Consider the following 18,313-nt stretch of genomic DNA (forward strand, 5'->3'; position numbering starts at 1 on the left):
TTTTCCTGGGGACCAAACTCACGATTGCACGGGCCTGGAAGAGATCCACTGTTTCATTTCTCTTGGTTAAGAGAAAGATTTCATGGATCATGGCCCAGGAGAAGACGGTTAGTATTCTCCTGGACACTACTGCTAAACACGATGCCACCTGGGACCCATGGGTTAAATACATATCTCCGCCACCTTTGTCTACAGCTTGACCTGAACCCCTGTGGTTGAACGAGTACCGCACCGTCTCAAGATGTATCATTTCTTGTTCTCTATCCTCTCTTTTCTTCTCTCTCTCCTTTCCTATCTTCTTCCATTGTTTACCCTATAGATTTTTGGCATACAGGTTAGACTGCTTTGCTAACACTTACAGAAGTTACTATAATCCATTACTTGATTATAGATGATAGGCTTCTTCAGATACTTAACAAAGCTTATTTACTGCTGACTGAACCTATGATACCACTTTCCTCGCTAATTAGATAGTCACATGCAAACCTTACCATAAGCTCTACTAGTTTTTCTGTCTTTCTGGGTATAATACTCATGATAGACACCTCAGGTTTGAATTCACTACCCCATTTAAAAACGTTACTGCATTATTATTTCATCATATATCTCTGGTTTACTGGTATTGTTTCTCCTGAGTGGTGGACCTCCCCTCCTAGCACAGCGAGCTCCCATGTGGGGTGCTGGAGTAGGGGAGTGGCCCCTCTTTTTGGAGTCGATCTTAAGGAATTCAATGTAATGATTACGACATACCTTTCTTTGTCCTGCAAGCAGTTTATGATCTGTCAACTACTTTATGTATATGAGTATAAGGTGATCTTGTGGTAAGACCTGTAATATTGATCTTCCTTATTGTTTTGTTAACTTCTCAATAAAAAACTATTGAAAGAGAAGTTTGCAAGGTCTGATCGCCAGGAAGTAGGCCACAGCCCAGCCCACACCCGGAAAAGCACACAGATGACCCCAGAGACCCCAGATATAAGTCATTTGGGGCAGCAGATAGAGAAGCCACAGAAGCTAATACTTGAGCAGGTAAATTCACAGGTGTTTGCAGCCATCACTGTCTGCAATTCATCATTAACAGGAAGAATGAATGAGGTGAAAGTGAATATTGGCCTGCTTCAGCAGGACATGCAAAATATGAACAAATACATTTATGAGACTGAGAACAGGCTTTCAAATTTACAAGAAGTCTTTTTTTTTCATCCACACTAAGGTCTCTGCTGCTGAGAAGCAGATAGCATTTCCGGTATCAGAAGATGATTTTAAAAATCACATGAGAAGGAATAACATCTAACTCTTTACTTTTCCAGAGAGGGCTGAGGGCTGAAACGCTGATGATTTTTTAGAAAGAAGGCTGTGTTCCACCTTCCCTGATACTAAATGCTCACCAGCATTTGTGGTGGAGTGGACCACCCCTGTATGCAGAGTCAAGGCTGCTGCTGGTCAAACTCTTTACCTGCAAAGACAGTGCAAGGACCTTGCTTTACATAAGGCCAGCAAAAGGGTACCATTATATTTGAAAACAACAGGCATCTTTTGTGGACATGAAACACAAACTCCTGGCATAGCTAACAAGATGACATGTTCTGAATGATGGAAAAGTGCTCAATTTTAACACCACTGAGAAGGGCATAGACTGGGTATGCATGGCTCACAAGGTTGCCTATGTAGATATACACACCACATATGTTGTTATACAAAGTTGCTCTTTCCATTCAATATGGCACTATTGACCGTATTATCAGATATTTGAGAACAGATGTGATTCTGGTGCTGGGCTGAAGGCATATTGCTGCTGAGTCATGTACATCATAATGTGCGATATACCTTAAAAAAAACTAGTTGGAGATAAGAGCCCCTAAAGGAGGTTACGCTAGGACCACAAAGCTTTGTCACAGGATCTTTATTCAAAATTCATTATGCAAATACAAACGTCTGGGTAAAAAATTCCCCCACCACCTTCCCCTAAGTTATGTAAAAAAAGACAATGTTGCCCTGGATGGTGCAGCTGCAGCCACATGTTGCACATGCATACACAAGTCACACACATGCCATAATAAATCTAACTGAACTGCCAGTATATAGGAACTAAGTGCCAGTATAACACAAAAATATGCACAGGTAATTAAACTGTAATACCCATAATCAGCTCAAAAGTGGCAAAGTAAAGTTACCAGATAAATTTGAGTATATTCACTTATTGAGAGGTGTAAAAGTTCCTCTGGTTAGTTCAAAGTAGAAGTTGGTATTGTGACTAGATAGATAAACAGATATAAAGGCTCGAAAGGCTCGGGATTTCTATATGGTGCTTATGTAAAGCAAAGAGGACTGGTATACATAGGATCATTCACAGATATTTACAGTGCCTTGAAAAAGTATTCATACCCCTTGACATTTTCCACATTTTGTCATGTTACAACCAAAAACTTAGATGTACAGTGGGGCAAAAAAGTATTTAGTCAGCCACCAATTGTGCAAGTTCTCCCACTTAAAAAGATGAGAGATGCCTGTTATTGCCATCATAGGTATACCTCAACTATGAGAGACAAAATGTGGAAACAAATCCAGACAGACACATTGTCTGATTTTTTAAAGAATTTATTTGCGAATTATGGTGGAAAATAAGTATTTGGTCACCTACAAACAAGCAAGATTTCTGGCTCTCACAGACCTGAATCTTCTTCTTTAAGAGGCTCCTCTGTCCTTCACTCATTATCTGTATTAATGGCACCTGTTTGTACTTCTTATCAGTATAAAAGGCACCTGTCCACAACCTCAAACAGTCACACTCCAAACTCCACTATGGTGAAGACCAAAGAGCTGTCGAAGAACACCAGAAACAAACTAGTACAAAATATACAAGAGGGGTTATTATTGCACAGTTTTTCCATTCTTACAGTTGATATTGACTCAACTCTTCCCATGGTTTCTTCCTTGGGGGAGGGGGGTCTGACTATATGTGGCAACTGACTGCACTGTCATTTTGCACACTAAACTGTTTGCCAACATCTGGGTTGTGGTTCCATGGGCAAAATGGTCTTGGGACTGCCTTATAGATGAGGGAAGGGGGAGGGGGGAGTCATTCGTGAATATCACTGTTCTCTCCTATTTGTATTTTGATATGTGTATGCTCTACTGCAAGGAGGCATGGCCTCTCCTAGGCTAACTAGGGCTTTCTGCAGTACCAAATGTAGCCACTAGATGACATTGCACCCTAGCCAAAAGTTCTATGGCATCTCAGAATCACACCTGATTACATATAATGGTTCAGTCACTTTGGGATTGGGTAAAAATACTTTTAAAACTACATAAATAAATACACTTAGCATTTGCAGGTATTGCCCTATTAACTTTTATTGGTCTCTTGACCTGGTTACCAATTATGTTAGGTATTGCTACCTTGTTTCTATTAGTTACTGGGTTAGTTACTGTTTTATGTAAAAATAAAGTGTATGTCGCTACAATATTAACCTGTATAAATAAATCCAATGTATGTGTGAATAAATCCAAACTGTAAGAGAAATCTTGAACTCATTGAACAAAAAATAGTGCATGTAAAGTCAAACTACAGAAAACTTAAAAAAGGGATAATCCAAGTCGCAGTGAATTGTTCAGGCCCCTGAAGGCCTAGGGCAAATACGTATAACCAGCACTGGGTTATTGTCATCTCATGGGACCTTGGGATTTGACAAGACGCTGCACCCGATTTAAGTAATAACAGTCTTACAGAATCATATGTGAAGTGATTATCAGGAGGAATATACAGAACCTATACTTTCTTAAAGCATAATATATTTATATGTCAAAAAACAAAAAACAAAGAAGATAGAAATGCTTTTAACCATGTAACCATCACATCCAGGACTGAGCCTTTTGGATCTGAGAAGTACAAAGAGGAGTGGGGGAAAAAAAGGAGTAGAGGGGGAGGAGGAGAAAGTGGTAGAATAGGGGTGTAGAACAGAAAAAGAAAGTGAGTAAAGGGGGTGAGGAGGGAGGGTGGTCTGCGGGGCTGGGGGGGCAAAGACATACTAGAGTGAAAGGAGCGTTGGGTCGAATCTAGAAGAATGGTTATGAGCTCCCCAAGGTTGCCAAACCCGGAGGACCTTATCATGGGTGTCTGATAATATGGCTGTCAATTTTTCATTTACCATGATGTCATTTACGCAATTTTTAACAGCTTCAAAACTGAGAGTCAGTGTCTTGCAAGCCCTTGCTATGGTCATTTTATTTGCAGTAAAGAGGTGCGATGCCAACTGATGTTCCGGATGAAGCAGTTCTGCGATTGGCTTCCACAGAAGAGCCTCCAAGAGATCCCTCTTTAGATTAGTGTGGACTAGATTGCGAGGGACTGTATATACCCTGACCCACAATCTGCACACCTTCTGGCATGTCCACCAGATGTGCGCTATTGTGCCCTCTTGAGAGCACCCACGGAAATATAAGGGGTAATAGTATGGAATAAAACTGCCAATCTGGGGTGTAATATTATCTGTAAAATACGTTATAAGCATTTTCCAAGAAGAGAACATTCCTGGAGAATTTGGACAGTGCAATAGTCATGATCTGCCAGTCTTCCGGGTCCAGCTGTTTTCCAAGCTCTGCCTCCCACTGGAGGTGATAGGGTTTCAATGGTGTTTTTTTTGGAACCAATTATGGCTGCATAGATTAAAGAAATTAGACCCGAAGATTGGGGATGTGATCTGCAAAGGCTTTCAAAAGGGGTTAAAGTATAAGGGGTGGGACAAAACTTTATTAGATGTTGGAGAAAGTGTCGAAGTTGTACGTAGCTGTAGTGCTCTCGGAGGGGGATATCATGTGAGGAACATAGGGCTGCAAATGAAACTATCCTAGTAGGGGTGAACAAGGAGTCAATATCTGTAAAACCATTCTCAGTCCACCAAGAGAACTGTTGAGGGTTAACGCGTCCTTGTAGGAATAATGGACAGTGAAGGAGACGAAGTAGGGGAAGATGAGGAAAAATCAGCCCCGCCTAGTATTTGCCCGAGCCCCACAGCCGAAGGGAGTGTGCCAGACATGGCCCAATCGTGTTCGGATGGTGTGCTTGTGGGAGCCAGGGGAGGAAGGCTATCGGTGTTGGGTGAGAGTCCATTAAGTCAATAGTGGCCCATAATGGCATTTGATGTTGCTCATGGAGGTGAGATAGTGGGGCTATGCCACTGCAGTATAACAAGCTTGTAAGTTAGGAACCGAGAGGCCACCATTGATCATACGGGCATAAAAAACCTGTTTATTAATTCTGTGTCTTGTGGAGTCCCAGACAAACTGCAGGATCCTGCGCTGGTGTATGCGCAGAATATGGGAAGAGATCTGGACTGGCAGAACCCGAAAAAGGTATAGCAGTTTTGGAGGTAGGTCATACGTACAGTCGCTATTCTAACAAACCAGGACAACGGAAGATGGGACCAGGAGGAGAGCATAGCCGCTAGCTTCCCAAACATTGGAGGAAAATTGGCATGGTAAAGTTCTGCATATGATGGAGTAAGCCTAATCCCCAGGTAGGGCAATGATGTCAACCACTGAAAGGAGAATGCAGTTTGTAGGGATGCCAGCTCTGAGGGTGGGAGAATGATTGACATAGCTTTAGATTTGGCAGGGTTGACAGATAGGCCTGAGAATGTCGGAAAGGTGTTTAAGAGAGAAAGTAAATTAGGGAGGGCGATTCCAGGTTTAGTTATGGACAGTAAGATATTGTCCGCAAACAACAATATTTTGTGTGGGGTACTCACTACTTCTACCCCTGTTATGTCTGGATGGGTTTGGATCGCCTCCACCAAGGGTTCTAATGCCATATTTAAAAAAAATTGGGGACAGTGGGGACCCTTGTTGGGTTCCTCTCTTAATGGGGAAAAGAGGCGACTCAAAGCCATAGTATTTGATTTTGGCCTGGGGAGAGTTATAGATTACAATGATGGAGTACCTGATTAAAGTATGGCCATGACAAGGTGTCAAAGGCCTTGTTGATGTCCAGAGACAAGAACATTGTCTCTAAGGACCTACAACGAGCTATGTGTTGGATTTGGAGGAGCCTTCTTATAGTGTCACCCACCTGTCTCCTTGGGACAAACCCCCCGGTCCTTTTTTATCAGTCTGTGGGTGAAAGGAATTCAAACGATTGGCCAGATTTTTGTCAATATATTTTAATAGCTATGTTTCATATCTACGTTAATTAGTGAGATTTGCCTGAAATTTGCCCAAGAAGAGTGATCCTTGTCCGGTTTGGGGATCATTACAATATTGGTGGTCAGCAGATTTAGTGTAAAGGGTTGACCATCTTTAACCGAATTATACATGGCCGTTAAATACGGGGCAATGACATCTGCCAGTTTCCTGTAGTATAGCGCTGTAAAGCCATCCAGGCCTGGTCTCTTGCCTACCTTCAAATCTTTGATACACTGTAAAACTTTGGAGACCTGTATGTCACGGTCCATTAGGGACGTGTGAGTTTCAGATAGGGAAGGTAAAGATAAGCCAGTCGGAAAGGTGTCAAGGCCCGGGGTGGAAGACTGGTTGGGGGCAGAGTAAAGGTTGGTGAGGCGATGACAAAATTCGTCCAAGACCCGGAGAGGGTTACCAGTAAGGATATTATGGAGGGTGCACAGAGTAATTGGGGCGTATTTTGGGGTAAAAGTGCATAATTTGTTGGCCAGCATCACGTTAGGTTTGTTCGCCAAGACGATGCCTCTAGGTGCTGTTCCAAAGAGCGTCAAGCCAACAATCGCTCTTTTTTATGTTTCAACGCTATTTGGATTACATGGCCCCTAAAGGAACTGCCTTATATGCTTCCCATAGCGTCACGAGGGATGAAACCGTCCCAGAATTGAGACAAAAATATTCCACAGAGACTTTGTGGATGTCACTTAAGTTTGCCTTAAATGATAAAAGGGAATCATTCAATACAACAACTTAACAAACACACTGGTATTGAGCATTGAAATAATAAGCCACGCATTGTTTAGTAAAAAAACATTTTACTCAAAGCACATTCACATGTGCGTTTTAAGGTTTTAAAACAAACCGACATCTTGTTGTATAACATGTATGTTTTGCATTATTTCACCTTTTTTGGGGCTAAATAGATATGTTCAAAAACATTAGATAAACATCCCAAATTCGGGAACTTACAAAGTTCAAATTTGGTAAAGTGAAGGCCAAATGAGACATTAGTATCCCAAGACTGTGTGGATGTTGCCTTCCTTATATGGGGTGATCTCACCCCTCTAAAAGCCAAAATTTGAAGCCATGCACACGTAGAGGCATAACAATTACATTTCTCTTATGATCCAATGCCGCAAATGTGTGTAGTTAGAAACATCTTTTTTCCTAAACTCACAAAACACACAGTGTGTCAATGTACTATCTCCCATCACGGAGTATCAATGGACGTGTTTCAAGGGTGCAACCCCTTCCTCTGAGCTTCTTTAGTTATGAGGAACGGGTTGCACCCCCAAAACGCATCCTTAATACCCAGTGATGGCAGATAGCACATGTTGACACACTGTGTGTTTTGGGGCTTTTTGGAAAACTAGATGTATGGAAATACACACATTTTAGGCATGGGATCATGAGGGAAAGAAGAATGTTAAGGCACAATTTGGGGCCACCTTTTGGGTTTTATACTCTTAAAAACACAGAAACATTACACTTCACATTAGTTAGGGCAGTGTTTTCCAACTCTCCTCCTCAAGATGCAAACCCAGGTCATGTTTTCTATACTTGTAGAATTTGGCACAGGTGATGTTGTCATGTTCACTGTTAGTAATTCGCACAGTCATTTTTAGACTGAGGAAAATACAGAAAATATGACCTGGTGGTGCACCTAGAAGAGTGGAGTGGAGAAACACTGAGTTCTGTCCCTAAACTTTCACATTTCAAAGTCCGAAAAACATGGTAAATATTAAAAGGGCAAAAAGGAGCCAACAAGTGGAACAAAAAACTTCAGAACAGGCAAGAGGAAATTAAAATTTGGCAAGCATGTCCACAAAATCTCTGATTCTTTGCTGTAAAGCAGTGGCAGCCTCCTTGATTTGCTCCAGATCGTTCAAACAATGCAACATATCTGCACCCATTTTACCATTAGTGCATCGTGGAAGATCATGACCTAGTAAGAAGAGTAAAAAGTATTAAGGGAATGATGGTCAAGTGGCTGAGACCCTACATAGTTATGGTCAGGTTACTAGTCAAATTCAGGAAATACTTACCTACCCAGTCTATTGTTGCTTGCAACCTTCTTTCCCTTCAGACACCTACACTACTAGGAATGTACATACTGCAACTACTCTGTAATCTTGGCCCTGGTGCCTGGGTGTCCAAACTTGGGTACCTAACAACACTGCCAGCTCTTCCACCTCTTTCTTCTTCATGCTAATGTTAATGCACTACATACTTTGCTAATATGTGGAGTGAGTGTTTTGTATGGACATCTAAACACTCGACATGTGTAAACATTTGAAGCCAGATTCCAACAATACTTACTTGCACAAATAAGAGGCTCCCGAATACTTTCTTCCTCTTCTGGGTAGCTTTGGCCCTCAGTGTGACTCGCATCAGGGGATTTGACGTCCACAATGGCAAGGTGTGTGCTGGGTCCAGGAGTCAGATCCCATGCCTCCAAACAAACATCCTGGGTGAGCTCACCATACTCTCTTTCCTCTAAAAAGAAACAATACACCATTCATTAAGCCACCCCAAGTCCCATTTGTTTCTAACATCCATTTTGCTACATTAGTTGGGTCCAGGGTCCAGGAGTCAGATCCCATGCCTCCAAACAAACATCCTGGGTGAGCTCACCATACTCTCTTTCCTCTAAAAAGAAACAATACACCATTCATTAAGCCACCCCAAGTCCCATTTGTTTCTAACATCCATTTTGCTACATTAGTTGACCAACCTTGCACTTGGTCTGATGTCAATGTTTTCTCCTGACTTGTTGACTCCACCATGCTTCACTCTGGTGATGGTGATGTCAGAGGACAAACACTGGACAAGTGCCAACATTTAATAAGTCCAGCAGTTGACCCCCACACCTCTTGTCTCCTATGGGAAAGGGGATATATGATGATCATCCTAGCAGGCATGACTCTGTGTGACTGTGATCCCCGGGGCCTCTCCTCTACCCATGTTTACACTGGCAAGGCTGCATTAATGGGCACTGGCAGGCAGCAACCAGAAACTGTTTTTTACCTCTTAAGTTCTGACCTAAGCCCATGGCCTTTGGCCCACCGAAAAACACCCCTGTCGGTGGCTAAATGAGTGTATTTGAAGTTGTCACTTACGTTTTTGGGGGCAAGATGGCCTTGTTGCTTCCCCTGTTGGGGCCCGAGCGAGGGTAGCCTCCCTTTGTCCCTTGTGGTGGCTTGGCTGGAGCCTCGTTTTTTGGTGCCTCCCTGTTGAAAGAAGATTAAAAAATTTGTTAAAAAAATAAAGAAATGTCCAAAAACATGACCAAATAAGAATGTTCATATCTGCTTTTTATTTACCTCCCTCTTTAGAATTCCAAGTCATACAAAGATTTTAGAAAACCTTATATATAATTCTCTAGAGCTACTTGGAGAAAGAACGTATACAGACAGCTAATTTACACATATACATATTGATTAGATCCAAATATTGCTTACTTTTTTATGATCTGATGTATGTACTCAATCTGGTCTTGTTTAACGGTGTTTGAGATCAGACCATTGTTTTCTTATTTGGTCCTTTGATCGTTCCACCAAAAAATCACACTGTAAAACGGCGATGACCTTCTCCAAAATGATGTCCTTTCAGCTGTTGGTCCTTTTGTAATTGTGAAGCTTGCAGTCATAATCGTGCTTCTCTAGGATGCGCACCATCTCCACCATCTCACCCTTGCCCATGGGGGTTGCTTTGTGCCTCCTATGATCTCCACCACCTCGGGGCTGCCTGTAATCCGCAGAATCCGCCATGTTGTCCCTCCCAAATGTTCCGCCATGTGTGTTGCATGCAGAAGAGAGATGGTCACGCCTCAGCGACGTTGTCCGCTGAAAATTTATTGGTCTGTCATCCAACATTTGTTGGCCAAAAGTTGGACAACAATTGCCTGAAGGAGCGTACTAACGGTCGGATTTTAGGCCAACAGTCTGTCATCACACAATTCCCTGCCAACAATTGGATCATGTGTATGAGGCTTAAGAGTTGGCTGTGTCCAGAGAGGAGAGGAGAGGAGAGATTGTATTTCCAGCAGCAGCACAATTGGTGAACTACTGAGTACTCTGCTCTGAAGTTACTAATCTAAGATGAGCTGTTCTTAATATGTTACTTGTGAGTGTGTTTTTGATAAATATTAGTTAATTTTAACTGCTTCAGCCCCGGAAGATTTTACCCCCTTCCTTACCAGAGCACTTTTTGCTATTCGGCACTGCGTCGCTTTAACTGAAAATTGACGTCCTTTTTTCCCACAAATATAGCTTTCTTTTGGTGATATTTGATCACCTCTGCAGTTTCTATTTTTTTTTTTGCGCTATAAACAAAAAAAGCGATAATTTTGAAAAAAACGCAATATTTTTTACTTTTTGCTATAATAAATATCCCCCAAAGATATATATAAAAACAATTTTTTTCCTCAGTTTAGGCGATATGTATTCTTCTACATATTTTTGTAAAAAAAAATTGCAATAAGCATATATTGATTGGTTTGCGCAAAAGTTATAGTGTCTACGAAATAGGGGATAGTTTTATGGCATTTTTATTATTATTATTTTTTTTTACTAGTAATGATGGCAAACTGTGATTTTTATCAGGACTACGACATTAAGGCGGACACGTTGGACAATTTTGACACATTTTTGGGACCATTGGCATTTATACAGCGATTAGTGCTATAAAAATGCATTGATTACTGTAAAAATGTCACTGGCAGGGAAGGGGTTAACACTAGGGGGCGATCAAGGGGTTAATTGTGTTCCCTAGTGTGAGTTCTAACTGAAGGGGGGAGGGGACTGTGTAGGGGAAGAGATAGATCGCTGTTCATACTCTGTATGAACAGACAATCTGTCAGTTCTCCCCTCAGAGAACCGGAAACTGTGTGTTTACACACTGATAAGGTGGCACCGATGAGGTGGCACCAATGAGATGGCACTGATGAGGTGGCACTGATGGGCACTGACGATGGGCACTGATAGGTGGCACTGATGGGCACTGATAGGCGGCACTGATGGGTGGCACTGGTATGCAGAATTCATAGGCGGTACTGATAGGCACTCATAGGTGGCACTGGTGGGCACTGATGGGCACTGATAGGCGACACTGATGGCACTGAAAGGCTGCACTGATGGGTACTTATGGGTGGCACTAATAGGTGGCACTGCTGGGCACTGATGGGCACTGATAGGCGGCACTGATGGGCACTGATGGCTGGCACTGATACATTGCACTGATGGCACTGGCAGGCATTTTTAATGGGCACTGATTGGCAGCTGCCTGGGCACTGATTGGCATATCCCTGGTGGTCTAGGGTGGCATACATGGTGGTCCTGTGTTGTGGCCATCCCTGGTGGTCCTGGCAGCATCCCTGGTGGTCCTGGCCAGGCATCAGCGTGGGAGGTTGCGCCGATTAATAATAAGCACAGACTCCCCTGTCAGGAGAGCCGCTGATCTGCTCTCCTCTTCTCGCATCTGTCAGACGCCAGTGAGGAAAAGCCGATAAATGGCTCTTCCTGTTTACATCAAGATCAGCCTTGATTGGACACGCTGATCACATGGTAAAGAGCCTCCATCAGGTGCTCTTTACCGAGATCGGTGTGGTGGTGTGTCAGACTGACGGTGTGTCAGACGGTAATGACGAAGAGCGGTACAATTTATTTTTACACAGTTTTGCAAGTTTGGTTAATACTTTGTGGTGCCACTGCTGGTTAGATTTTTTGGTGTATGGTGAGAGTGGAAGTTTTCTATTAATTTAAATTGGTTAATATTTTAGCATTTTTTTTTTCTCAGTTCATGGCTTTCGGTGGCCCAGCAGATATAATAATGGCTGGGTTGACCTGGAATGTCAGGGGACTGGGTACCCCTCTAAAACACATCCAGGTCTTTATTTAATTCAACAGGTGAAGGCAAATATTATTTGCCTACAGGAAACTCAAACGGTGTAAAAAAACCTTACCTATGTAAAGAATACATGGATTCAGTGGACTAGCCACTCTTATCACACTGTATACTCTAAAGGGGTGTGTCTGCTGGTGCACCAATCCATGTTGTTGGTATGCTTTTATATTAAATGTGATCCTGAGGGTCAATTTATATTTGTATATGCCAAAAATTACTCTCTCTCATTTGTAAAACTGGGTATGTACAAGCCACCTACCATAGCCCTACATATAATCAAAGCCACAATCTCAGAACTGAACAATTACCTTAATGAGTATGTTTTATGTATATGGGATTTCCATTGACTTTTAGACCTGATGATGGACAGATGTTGGGGTCCCAATCAATCAATCTATTCCTATTCTAGAACATTTAAACAACTTATTACTGAAGTGGGATGGATAGAACTATGGAAATACACCTATCTGAACACTAGGTCTTATTCTTGGTATGCCAAAAGCAAGGGGAATCTTTAACATAAAGATCTGGTCCTAAGTAAAGACAAGCCTCTTACCAGATTACAGTCAGATATTTATATACAATAGGTTTATCTGACCACTTCGTGCTTTGGGACTCTTCAAAAGCTTTTTGCATCCTACCACCATCCTATATCAAAAGCACTTCTAGATAGGCAAACGGAGAACAAGACAAAGCGTATGCTGCAGCAGAATAAAAGAACATAGCAACATCCACAGATTCTAATCGAATGGTTTGGGAGGACTTGTTCTGCTTTTACATGATTAAGGTGTATAAAAATGCCAAGAGGAAATTATTTCTTGCTAAACTTCAAAAAGCCATTTGCTGAGGATTTGAGAACTGACAAAGAAATCAGAAACTGTCAGCCAGTTTAACTGTACTGCTTGGTGTATGAAGGAAAGCACAGAGACACATACAATAATGCTCCATTACAGAAATGGTTAAATAAAACTCAAGCAAAAGGCTTAAAAAACACTTAAATTGCTGTATCTTATTGTTTTACTTTCCAAAAGATTTCTAATACTGTTAGCCAGTCCTGTGACTGAAAACATCACAGTTTCAGGCCTTTTAGCTGCTTTGTCATCTGTTCATTCATTGTGATGCAGGAAGGAACAAAACAGGAAACAGAAATAGACCGACTATGACTTGTGGCAGGAGTGTGTGAATCACAAGATTATCTGAACACAATTATAAATATCATATAGATATATGTGTTTTAATGGAGCTTTCTAAATTCATACAAAGTTGTTCAGAAACCCTTTCACATATAGTAATACAATATACAGTTTAGAAAACACATATACATCGTTTTCTGAAACTTTTTAACAGCTTGCCGACCAGCGCATGACGATGTATGTCGGTACAATGGCACGGCTGGGCAAATGGGCGTATCTGTACGTCCCCTTTAAGATGCGGCTTAGTGGATGCGTGCGCGCTGCCGGTGGGACGCGAACGCACCCCCCCCTGTGTGTTCCGTGAGCGTGCCCATGGGGCCCGCGACCTTGACACAGAGCGGCAGAACGGGGAGATGCCTATGTAAACAAAGCATTTTCCTGTTCCTAGCAACATGACAGAGATCTACTGCTCCCTGTCATCGGGAGCAGTAATCTCTGTCATGTTGTAGTGAGTCCATCCCCCCACAGTTAGAATCACTCCCTAGGAAACACTTAACCCCTTGATTGCCCCCTAGTGTTTAACCCCTTCCCTGCCAGTGTCATTTACACAGTAATCAGTGCATTTTTATAGCACCAATCGTTGTATAATTGTCACTGGTCCCAAAATAGTGTCAAAAGTGTCCGATGTGTCCACCGCAATGTCACAGTCACAATAAAAATCACAAATCACCGCTATTACTGCTAAAAAAAATAATAATAATAAAAATGCCATAAATTTATCCCCTATTTTGTAGACGCTATAACTTTTGCGCAAACCAATCAATATATGCTTATTGAGATTTTTTTTACCAAAAATATGTAGAAGAATACATATCGGCCTAAACTGTGAAAGAAATTTGTTTTTTTATATATTTTTTGGGATATTTATTATAGCAAAGAGTAAAAAATATAGCTTTTTTCTCAAAATTGTCGCTCTTTTTTTGTTTATAGACAGAAAAATAAAAACCGCAGAGGTGATCAAATACCACCAAAAGAAAGCTCTATTTGTGGGAAAAAAAGGACGTCAATTTTGTTTGGGTACAACGTTGCATGACCGCGCAATTGTCAGTCAAAGCGACGCAGTGCTGTATAGCAAAAAGTGCTCTGGTCAGGAAGGGGGCAAATTCTTCCGGGGCTGAAGTGGTTAAAAACATATTGTTAACTTCATCTGTGGTGACAACCTATGTACATATACAGCACAGGTATAAACCGTGGTGAGTTAGCCATTGATTCAATACAGCTTTGAATTTTGAACTTTGAACTTCGTTACTTCTGTCTTAAAATGAATTTTATTTTTTCTTGGCCTGCTATATACACCTCAAATTTAAGAGTTTTTAAATTGCTGTAATGTTTTCCTCTTTTTTATATATCATTCGAGACAACTCGACTTTTTCTGGTGTTCTATGGTTGAACTCAATTTTCTCAAATTAAATAAAATTCCAAAGTGTCAGTCACAAGCAAACAAACTGGGCTTATTTCTTTTACCCTTTCTGTGGTCCAATTACAATTTTAATCTATATGTAGATAATGGTGAACAAAAACCCTGAAGAAATGTCAAGAGTGAGGAGGTTATTACCAGTTAAGTTTTAATTACTGTCCATCATTCTTAGAAAACTGCTATAACCTAATAAATGAGGTGGCAACATTTACTGAAATGCAAGCAAGAATCTTTAAATGCCTAGAATGAAAAGTGTATCTGTTTAAAAAGGATAAGGACCAATGCTATGTATTATAAAAAGTGAATACAACATAATTTCCATCCAATTTCACACTGAAAGTTTCATTGAAATAAGGATGTGTCTATTTAATTCTTAATACCCATTTACAAAACTCTCTTTTATTGTATGCAGCATAGAGTTAGTGAACTATAAAACAGCAGAAAAATCATATTGCATAAATAGCTCAAATGAAGACAAAAATGAGACAATGGCACTGTGACAGCGGCAGTCTTCAATACCAATGCTGTGCAGGGTGAGGCTGAGTGTGCTATTGTTTCAAGCATGAAACAGGCAAAGAAAATTTATATATATGGTGATAAAGCTCCATGGCTGTCATCATTATCCTTGTTCCAGTACTTAAAGTGTTTTTCGTCTTTTTTGCAGACAAATGTGATAACACTTACTCTCTTTTTGTTACATGTCCCCACATTCACACAATACTTAAATATTTAAAAATTGCAGCTTACCTTTTTAGATGCTCTTTTCTGGACTCTCCAGCAAGGAAAACTGTTAATATATATATATGTGTATAGATATATATATATATATATATATATATATATATATATATATATATATATATATATATATATATATAATATTGTGAGGGGCTGGGAAGCTGTATTTGCCATAATAAACCCTGTCTCTACTGTATAAGCAAACCTTAATTAATAATTGTAACTGGATTTAAAAACTGTCTGTCCTAACAAATGGTTAAACATGTAGAAACTAGCCTCTTGCATTTTATGTTAACAAGGGCAGACCTTGAGATAGATTTACTTTAACTTTTTCAAAAAACCTTGCCATCAACCATTATACCTTGTTCTGAGAAAAATCTAAAACATGAGAAATATTTCTAAAAACATTTTTTAGGCATGTTGTGTGAATAGGAGCACATGAATATATAGTGGGGTTTTCTCAAATTTGACTGCAAAAGTGGAACGCAGTAAAGTATAGGTAAACTCAATTACTAAAATTCCACATAGGCTTTAAAGAGTATGTAAAAGCAACATTTCATATTCCTGATGTGTGCTTGCTGTATCAATTACTTGTATGAAAAAGTATCCTGTTCTCTTTGTATTGCTTCCTTTGTGTGAAATACTTGGTGTTCCTGTCAGTCCCTCTGTTCTCCTATTTAAACTGACCACACTATGTAAGCAAACACACCATGGGCAGTTCTATAGCTGTGCTGAGAGCTCAGCCTGCTCTCTTCTAATGATCAGACTCAAAAATATAGTTTCATAATTTCAGCTAAAGTCAAGTTTTCATAAAAAAAGTGCTGGTGATCCTGCCATGAAGGTTAACCACTTCAGCCCCAGAAGGTTTTACCCCCCTAATGACTAGGTCATTTTTTGGGATACAGCACTGCATTATTTTACTGAAAATTGCGCGGCCGTGTGACGCTGTACCCAAATAAAATTGATGTCCTTTTTTTCCCACAAATAGATCTTTCTTTTGGTGGTATCTGTTCACCTCTGCATTTTTTATTTTTTGCGCTATAAACAGAAAAATAGCGACAATTTAAAAAAAAAAGTATATTTTTTTACTTTCTGCTATAAAACACATCCAATAAAAAAATGTAAAAAATCTAATTTCTTCATCAATTTAGGGCAATATGTATTCTGCTACATATTTTTGGTAAAAAAAATCCCAATAAGCATATATTAATTGGTTTGCACAAAAGTTATCGTGTCTACAAACTTTGGGATATTTTATGGCATTTTTTTTTTTACTATTAATAAGGCGGTGATCAGCGATTTTTAGTGGGACTGCTACATTGCAGCGGACATATCAGACACCTAACTGACACTTTTGACACTTTTTTGGGGAACAGTAACATTGTTACAGTGATCAGTGCTAAAAATATGCACTGTTACTGTACTAATGGCACTGGCAGGGAAGGGGTTACCATTAGGGGTGATCAAAGGGTTGAATGTGTCCCTAAGGGGTGCTTGCTAACTCTGTGGGGGTTGATCTGACTGGGTGAAGACAGAGATCCATGTTCCTGCTTCCCCTGTCAAAATGGCGATCTGCCTTGTTTACATAGGCAGACCACCATTTTGCCTCATTCGGGAGTGATCGCGGGTGGCTGGAGACATCAACCTGCTGGGTTTACAAACCACTTTGATGTTTAGGCACTTCCTGTTATGGAGTGACAATGCTTTGTTCCTGTTTCCTAATTGTGCTTCTGGATTGTCATCTTGTAAAAACACATGTCGACGTGTTTCAACAAACAATAACAATACCTTAGTAACAAAAATTACTTGGACATGCAACACAGATTGATCATTCTTTTGCTGGTATTTAATCACTATTTTTTTATCTGTATAACATTAAAAAGGACTTAAAATTTTGAATAAGAAAATGGTTGCCTAACTTTATCTTAACATGAAAATGTCAGGACAGTACAAATACCCCCAAATGACCCCTTTTTTGGAAAGGAAAGCCACAATGCGATTTATTTTTTGCCACAATTTTTTGGAAATAGAGAAACATGCTGGTATTGAGGTGGTTAACATTGGTTATTACAGTCTAAATTCCTCTAAACAGTCACTCCACCTCAGACCAATATTTCAAATATAGAAGGAGATGCTAGACAGACCTACCCACCTGGGTTCTGTGCTCTGCCCTCCTGCAAGAGAATCTCACTCCTCCTTCTACATTTTCCATAAAATCAATCATGGTGGCAAAAGGGAAAAAATTTAATTCAGCCTTTAATTCACATGTCCATGCAAAATTGGAATATTCGTTTTTGGTGGAGAAGACTTCAAAACATGGCGCTTGGTAATGGTGCACTTGATACAGCGCATCATTCATGTACATGTCATACACAGAGGGAGGAAGCGATTAGATGGGATGGATGGGATAAGGGGAAGTAGTTGACATTATAAATACAGGTCATATATATATATAGAGAGACAGGATTGAGATGACTTGTGCTGGAGAGAAGGGTGGTGAAAGTGTTAACAATTATCCCACAACAGTATATCCCTTCATAGTAATACCTGATCTGCTGCTGCCTGTGATGTTCTGTAATGAATTAATGACTAATTTATTCATGACTGCCTCCTTTTTTCTTTCCTCCTTCGGGACAGGAAGGGGAGGACTCTCTGATTTAAACAGTACTCCACTGTTTACATCTATTATCACTGTTTGTTCATCACAGCAATCATAAGGCACAAATTGGGTCCTGTGCCTTTAGCCTCTGCTCTCCTTTGTCTATTGACATGGTGCCCACAAAAAGGTAAATGCTAAAGGAGGTTTGAAGATGGCCACTCAGAAGAATGGGTGTGCTGCCAGGCTATGATATTACAACAGCAAGTCCTGTAAGGGTTAAACAGCCAT

This window comes from Aquarana catesbeiana, linkage group LG01, assembly GCF_042186555.1.
Source record: "Aquarana catesbeiana isolate 2022-GZ linkage group LG01, ASM4218655v1, whole genome shotgun sequence".
In the NCBI taxonomy this organism is placed as follows: domain Eukaryota; kingdom Metazoa; phylum Chordata; class Amphibia; order Anura; family Ranidae; genus Aquarana; species Aquarana catesbeiana.